Genomic DNA, 8,116 nt, shown 5'->3' with positions numbered 1-8,116 from the left:
TTTTGCTGCATTCTATTTCCCAGTATTTTATTAAAGTTTTTTTTGTCTATGTACATTAAGCAGATTGGGAGAATTGTATTAGTTCTCTCTTTTGGTTGGGTCTTTGGTTTGGGTATCAGAGAAATACTTGTTTCCAGAAATGACTTTGAAAGTTTTGTTTCCCTTTTAATTTCATTAAAGAGTTTGATGAATAATGACATTAGATATTCTCTAAATTTCTGTAGAATTCAGCAGAACCTGGGCTTTTCTTTGTAGGTAAGTTTTTAATTATATTTTCAATGTCATTCACTGATATTGGGGTATTTAGAATTTTTATTCAGTTTTGGCTATTTGTATGTGTATAGGTGTCTGTTTATTTTTTTTTTCTGTGTTTTTGATCATATAAAAGTAAAGATTCTCAAATTAGGTACTGATGATCTTTTGGATTTCCACAGGACCTGTTGTGATTTCACCCTTCTTATTCTTAATAGCATGAATTTGAATCTTGTCTTTCTTTTTTATGGGGGGTGGGGGAGTAAGGTTGGATAAGGGCTTGCCAATTTTATTTAATTTTTTTAAAAAACCAACTCCAATTTATGTATTTATTTTGTATTATTTTATTAGTCTTAATTGAATTAATTTCTACTTTGATCATTATCCTTTGTATGAACTTTGAACTTGAACTGTTCTTCTTTTTCTAAAAGTTTGAGGTTCAACATTAAGTTGCTGATTTGAGCTCATTCTCTTTTTCTGATGTGAGAATTCACTGCCATTAATTTCCCTTTATAAACTGATTTCATTGACTCCCATAAAGTTTGATACATTTTATCAGCATTATCTTTTAATTATACATACTACTTAATTTATTCTTCAAATTCATCTGTGACCCATTGTTCACAAGTTGTTCCATAATTGCCATGTGTTTATAGAATTTTTCTGGTTTCTTTTGCCTTTGATTTACAATTTTGTTTCATCATGGTTCAGTTACATGCATAGGATAATTTCAATCACTTTACATTTATTTATATACAGTTCTTTTTTTTTTTTTTTTTTCAGAACTGGGAATTAAACTCAGGCCCTTGTGCTTACCAGGCAAGCAATTATTCTACTGAGCTATCTCCCCAGCCCCTGTATACAGTTCTATGGGTTAGTTCATTCTCTATTTTGAAAAATGTCCCATGTGCTACTGAGAAGAATGTGTATCTTCATGTTTTGGGCTGAAATACTCTGTAGACATTCTACTACTTGTTCATAGATTTGATTCAGTCCTAATTTTTTTGCATATATTTTGTTTTTGTCTAGTTGTTTTATTTATTTTTAATGATGGAGTGAGTATTAAGTTCCCCTATTACAATTGTGTTAGTGCTTATATGATTTTTTGTGTCTGCTAATATTTACTTTATATAGGAGTTGCCCCTGTATTTGGTGCATATACATTTATGATTGTCACTGCTTCTTCTTACAGTTTTCCCTTAACAAGTATATAGTGGCACTCTTTGATCAGTTTTCTTCTTGAAGTTTACATTGTCTGTGAATATAATAGTTACCCTTGTTTTTCTCTGGGTTCCTGTTACATCAAGCATTAATACCCATCCTTTGATTTTCAGTCTATGAATTTCCTTTTGAGTCAAATGTGTTTCTTGAATGTAGCATATTGCTAGATCTTGTTTCTTAATCCATTCTGCCAGTCTATTTCTTTTGATTGGAAAATGGAGACCATTTACATCAATGGTGATGACTGATATGCTTTGGCTTGTCTTTATCATATAATTTTCCTATTGATGGTTCCCTATCTTCCCCCTCTATTTTTTTAAACTTTTGTTTATTTGGGACGGGGTCTTGCTACACAACTTGTAGTGATACTCCTGTCTCAGACTCCCCAGCACTGGGATTACATGCATGCACCACCGGCCCGGTTTTGGGACCAGCACAGTGTGCCCTGGGTTCTGGGCCTGGCACAGTATGCAGTACTGGGGAATCAAACTTGGGATCTTGCATTTGCCAGGTGAGGTGGGTGCTTAAACTGCCAACCTATCTCACCAGCATTTTCTCTTCTATTTAATTGCTTCTTCTCCTTGGTGACTTCTTTCTATTGGTACACTTGAAATTGTGAGTTTTGTTCCATATTTCTAGAATATCTTCCAGAACTTCTTTTGAAAAGTTTTTATTTATTTATTTGGTATAAGGTCCCGCTATACAGCTCAGATTTGTGGTGATCCTCCTGTCTCAGCTTCCCCAGTGCAAGGATTACAGGTGTGTACCATTAAGCCTGGCTTCTGTGGCCAAATCCATGTGGGGCCAGCATGACATGTGGTGCCAGAGGTCGAACCCAAGTTCTTGCACTTGCCAGTCAGGCGCTTAGACCACTGAGAGCTAGCTCCCTGACCCACTTTCAGAACTTTTTGTAGAGCTGATTTAGTTGTCATGAATTTCTCCACTTGTTCTTTGTCATGGAAGTATTTTATTTTTCCATTTTAATTCTGAAAGATAATTTTTCAGTATATATCAATCTGGGTTGAAAGATGTTTTCTTTCAGGGTTTGAAATACTTCACTTTAAGCTCTCCTGGATTTAAGTGTTTGTGTTAAAAAAAATCTGCTGTGATTCTGATGGGCTTTCCTTTATACAAGACTTGCTTCTTTTCTCTAAGCTTTCAATATTTTGTTCTTGTGCTGAATTTCAAAAATCTTGATCATTATATTTTGGTGTGAATGTATTTTGGTTATGACTAATTGGACTGTGTGTACTTCACTTATCTGTATATCAAATTATTTCTGCTTTGAATATATATATATATATATATATATATATGTATGTATGTATGTATGTATATTTATGTATTTCCTCTCATTTCATTCCAGTGAGTTCAAGTGGATAGCCTAAGATTTCTTCTATCCCTCTATTCCCTCTATCTACTTGTCCCCTAATTTATTCTTGGTGGACTGAAAGCCTGGTGTTACAGTTTGCTTCTGCATCTTGTCATTTTCTATTTTTAAATTCTAATTTCTTTTCTATTTTGATGTTTGTTCTTTTCTCTGTTAGGCAGCTTTATCACTGGTATTGAACCTTTCCTAGGAAATGTCTGTTTTTCTGAGTTGTCTTCTAGATGTTGGTTTCTGTGTCTACCTCAAGATCTTTTCTTCTCATTTTATTGGGGAGCAGATGTTGCTTTCTACTTGGCTCAATATCCAGTCCTATGTGAATGAGTGTGACCTCAGATTATCCCAGTTTTATAATACAAAGGTGAACAAGTAATTACAAGTATGGCATATTAGCTATAGCAGTATAATTAGCAATAACAATATCACCAGCCATAGCCTTGGAACTGGTAATCTGTGGTGACTGTTAGTTTAGTATCTCTAATCACAGGAGCAAAATCTATAGTTATATAACAACCTTCAACATAGATCAGGAATTTGTATGGAATTTGTATATAGTGGGTTAATTTGTATGTAATCCCCTAAGCAGGGTGATTTTATCCTGTGGAGAAGAGGAATTTAAGAGGAACAATGCTGCTTTAGCAGAGCTCAGTGGTTGGGGTTTAATCCCCAGCATGCCGTTCTGGCTCCGCCCCGGGGCATGGTGAGCCAGTGATTGAGACCGGGCATGGTATGCGTGTCTGTAATCCCAATGCTTGGGAGGCTGAAAACAGGAGAATCACTGAGTCTGAATTACATAGTTAGACTATGTAGACCTTGCAGACCCAGTCCCAAAATTAAAAAAAAAAAAAAAAAGAGGAACAGGGGACAAAACAGTGACAGCTGAAGAAAATATAGTATAAACAAGGCTGAACAACTAAAGATGATCCCCTAAACTTTGGGAAACTGGAAAAGAGGATGGGAGAAAAAAAAAAAAAAAAAAGAAGGAGAAAAGTAAAGGATTTTGAAGCAAAATGGAAAGACTAGAGATAGTCTTCATTCACCTGTAAATATCAGAGAATACAGGAAGACTAGTGAGAAAAGAGAAAGGCACAGCAGAAAAAACAAATCAAACGATAAAAAGCAAACTCAATATATCCCACCCACAAATTAAAAGATAAAATAAATAAAAATAGAAAAAAACATTAAAAATTCCTCTGACACACCCAGTTCAGCGTTAGCTCGCTAATCACATCTGGATCTGTACTGAACAACTCCTTCAACTCTGCTCGGGCATACTGCTGAGTGCAGGGTTGATCTTGGCCACGCTGCTGACTCCTCTTACATGAATTGGTCACAAGGTGAAGCAAGAGCCTTTATCTGCCATTAGCCAAGGCTATTTGTGTACTGGTCACAGGGCAGATGGTGGTGCCCCTGTTCTCCCCAACACTTGCCTATGGACCAATGGGTTGTGCCATTGCCCTGTCACAAGCCAAAGCCTCTTGTCTGCTTGTGCCATCAGTCATTCAGCAGATGACTGCTTCTTGTCCTTTGTAGGTAATGCTAAAACTGGCCTTTGAAATTTTCCAGAATGAAGTCTGGGTCCCAGCTCCTACTTCCTAGCTGGGTACCTCTCCAGTGTGCTATCTCTGCTGGCTGGGTACTGTGACTGAACAGCCCTTCCCTCATTCTACTCCCAGCCTTGGTACAGAGGCAACATTGGGGCTGTTCTGTTGTTGGAGTTTGAGCCCCAAGAACATTGAGGTCTTACCTTCCAGCTGCTACCCAGTGACAGTGTGTGGGACCCCGAGGTGGTTCACTCACCAACCATTGACTGTGGGGTGGGCTGCTCAGGACCGTGTCTCATGTTCCCACTGCTGCCTCTGACAGCACAAGACATTCCCTGTCCACCCAGGTCTCAGTCTCCCAGTGAGGAGCAGAGTTGCTGTCAGTAACTCCCCACCCACCAAGTCAGCTACAGTAGCTGTTCCAAGTGCATCATGTAGTTTCACTTCTGCAGCAATGAACTATTTCTCCTGTGTCAGTGAACCCTACTTGCTTCACCTATGTTAGTTTTTCTGTGTATCTTGTGTGGCTTGGAATCCCTTTGACTTCTCTCTAGGCTGTTGTTTTCAGACTCTCAGAACTTCATTCTAGAGAAGCTGAATAACTGACACTCTGCACTGTACCATGTTTTTAAGCTGGCCTCTTGATTCTTGGTACAACCAAGAAACATGGCAAACCCAGGATATTTGAGGCTGCTGATGGCATAACGTGACAAACTGTTTTCCAGCATAATTTTTCTTCTAAGTGGACTGGGAATATCCTAAAATAATGGTGAAATATGTGATTGGGTAAATGTTTAAATCAGTGAAAATTTTATTTTATTATTACCTGTTATGCATTGTGCAGTTTGTTTACATCAGCCTCACCGTAAACATGCAAGTAGCACACTGCATATGATGTTATTATGGCTACAATGTCACTAGTTGATAGAAATTTTCCACTTCCACTCTACTTTCATGGGGCCACGGGGGTATGCAGTCTGTTGTTGATAAAAATGTCATTGTGTAGCACGTGACTGCATATCATGGAGGGATTTTGTGAAATTCTGTATCAGTACAAGGAATCACAAAAAATTTTTCAGAAAATATAGCTTATACAAGGCTACAGACGCAAATTCGAGCACCCCAGAGTTAGAACTACAAAGATGAGTTAGATATCAAAAAACCCTGCTAAAAATATACCTGCATTTTTATTATAAAACGAGCATAGAACTGGGGCAGTGAGTATTTCTGGTTTGCTTGCTCTTCCAGGAACTATGTATTGCCCAGGTCCCTTACCATTTGTGGGTTTGCTTACATCATTCATGAAGTGATGGAGTCTGAACAACTGTATTCTTGATGTTTTCTTCACCTATACCATTGTTTGAATTGGGGCTCTACTCTATATAATTACAAATTTTAAACTAAACTTTGTTTTTTTCATAATTTTATTGATAAACAGATAACAATGAGACAGTTTCAAATCAAATCGCTAGGACAGTTTCAATAACTAACACATTGCATGCATTCTTCTTAGTGGTTAATTGCTGTACAAGATGTGGACTTCAGATCCTATTTACAAACACCATTAGAACAAATCATTCTATTCATTAAGAGAATGCAACTATATATCTATCCCATCCACTTTGAATACACAGATACAAAATGGACATTCATCTGTATACCCCTTTTTTTCTAAGTTCTGTTATTTGAATATTATAGGTGTGTAAACTCAGTAAAATATTCTAAAAGAGTCCAATAGACCATAATAGCTTTGGGTCTTCTGTTTAACTGGCAATGTCAGAAATTATTGACCTGAGTTCACCACAGCTCAACATAACATCATGGCTTTACTTCCTATATTTCGTCTTCATACTTTTCTACTGGATGGTTAAGGCCAAGGTAAAACAGGACCTATGGAACAAGAGTTGTAGCTTTTGGGTCTGAGAAGGTCAGTGAAATCCCATCAGGATTTATCCTGAGATCCTGTACCTCTGATTGTAGAACCTTTGTCAGTGTCAGCCATGTGGATGAGTCACGGCCATTGCTTGGCCAATGTGTTCTCTGTGAAAGCCTGAGAAAATGTTTTCTCTCCATGTGACTCTCCTTAGGCACACTCTACATCATCAATCACTTTCCTCTTTGGCCCCATAATCTCCTTGATCAGAAAATTTGGGACACTACCAAGGTACATGACTAAACTTTGTTTTAGATAGTTGTGAATTTACCCAGAGTTATGTATAGTAGTACAGAAATTTCTCATACCCTATATCCAGTTTCCTCCAATAAGAGTATCTAATAAAATTATTTTACTATATTATAGTCATAATACTAGCATTGACTCAACTGAGCATCTTACCATGTATTTCCTTTGTTAATATTATCAAGAAAAGGTACTACAGTTTTTGAAAGCTTACTCTGAAGTATGTCTATATGCTTTATTTCATTTTAATGCTAATTAAAGTTCATTTTAATGATTAAACACAGCTAAAAGTAGAATGCCAGCTTCAAGCCTATTTGACTTCACAGCCCTCGCTCTCAACACACTGCCCCCAAACACTTCTCAAAGATCATTGTATGTAGTAGTAAATCATGTTACATGTACCACCAGAAATATGTATCCATGCATCTGTTTCCATCGGGAACACTCTGCAGGTGCAGCTTTAGAGAGCTACAGACATAGGAAGATTTAAGTATATCCAGGTCTAGGTCACCAGCCCATCAGCCATGCTGGAATTACATTTGTGGTCTCTGTCATCTGAAATCTCCCTTTTCTCTTTTCATCTTTTACACCATAACCTCATTCTCTGAAAGACAAATGATAGCTGAGTACAACAGAGGCAGAGCCAACGACACTTTTAAAGGGGTCATTTATATGTTCTAAGAGAAGAAAAGTAATGTTACAATCAAATATGTGTAAATTACTTATTTCTGTAAAGCAAACAAAGCCACACATACTTTACTGAAAACAAATGCAAAACTGGAAATTATGCTACAACAGTTTTCTGCTGTCCTCTACCAATCTCTTCTCTTTGTTTTTTTTTTACTTTTTAAAGTTTCTAATGCTGCAAGATATCATACAATGTCTTTTAAATAAATTGTAAGTCAAAGATATAGTACAAGCAATTAAGATTAAGTAATATTCAGAAAATTAAATACTAATTAATTAAGAATTAAATGTTTCAAAACAATTACACTAAGAAAAAATTTTCATGATAGCAAAGTATTAAGAGTAATACATAAGATAAGTACTGGAATGGCAAGTAAATGACCAGCACTTCTAACAGTTTGAGGATAGGATATCGCACAAAGTTCTAGTGTGTTTTAGACATGCATAATGACCGTGACAGTTAATGGTGGCTAGGTGTCACTTGTGGAACTGAGCTACAGCTATTTCTTTGAAATCCACCCTGTAGACTCAGGTGGAATCATGACCCATAGGGTGGAAGAGAAGTCCATTTGTAGAGTGTGCTGATGGAAATATTTTGCAGCTGAACACAAAAGGATGACTGAAAGACTACTATTGTATACCTCTTATTCTCTGTGTTTAAGTGTTTTCCCTATTTGGTGGGTTCTTTCCATTCTCATTCATGGGGCTGTGATCAATTTGCTCCTTCTCTAGAACATCATTGAGTAGTCTGTGTAGGCTTGGCTTTGTCATCATGAAATTCTTTAGTTGTTCTTTGTCATGGAAGTATTTCACTTCTCCATTATACTTGAAAGAGAGTTTTGCAGG

This window comes from Octodon degus, unplaced genomic scaffold, assembly GCF_000260255.1.
Source record: "Octodon degus isolate 3935 unplaced genomic scaffold, OctDeg1.0 scaffold00402, whole genome shotgun sequence".
Lineage (NCBI taxonomy): Eukaryota > Metazoa > Chordata > Mammalia > Rodentia > Octodontidae > Octodon > Octodon degus.
The sequence above is the reverse complement of the archived record's forward strand: the minus strand, read 5'-3'. Positions refer to the sequence as shown.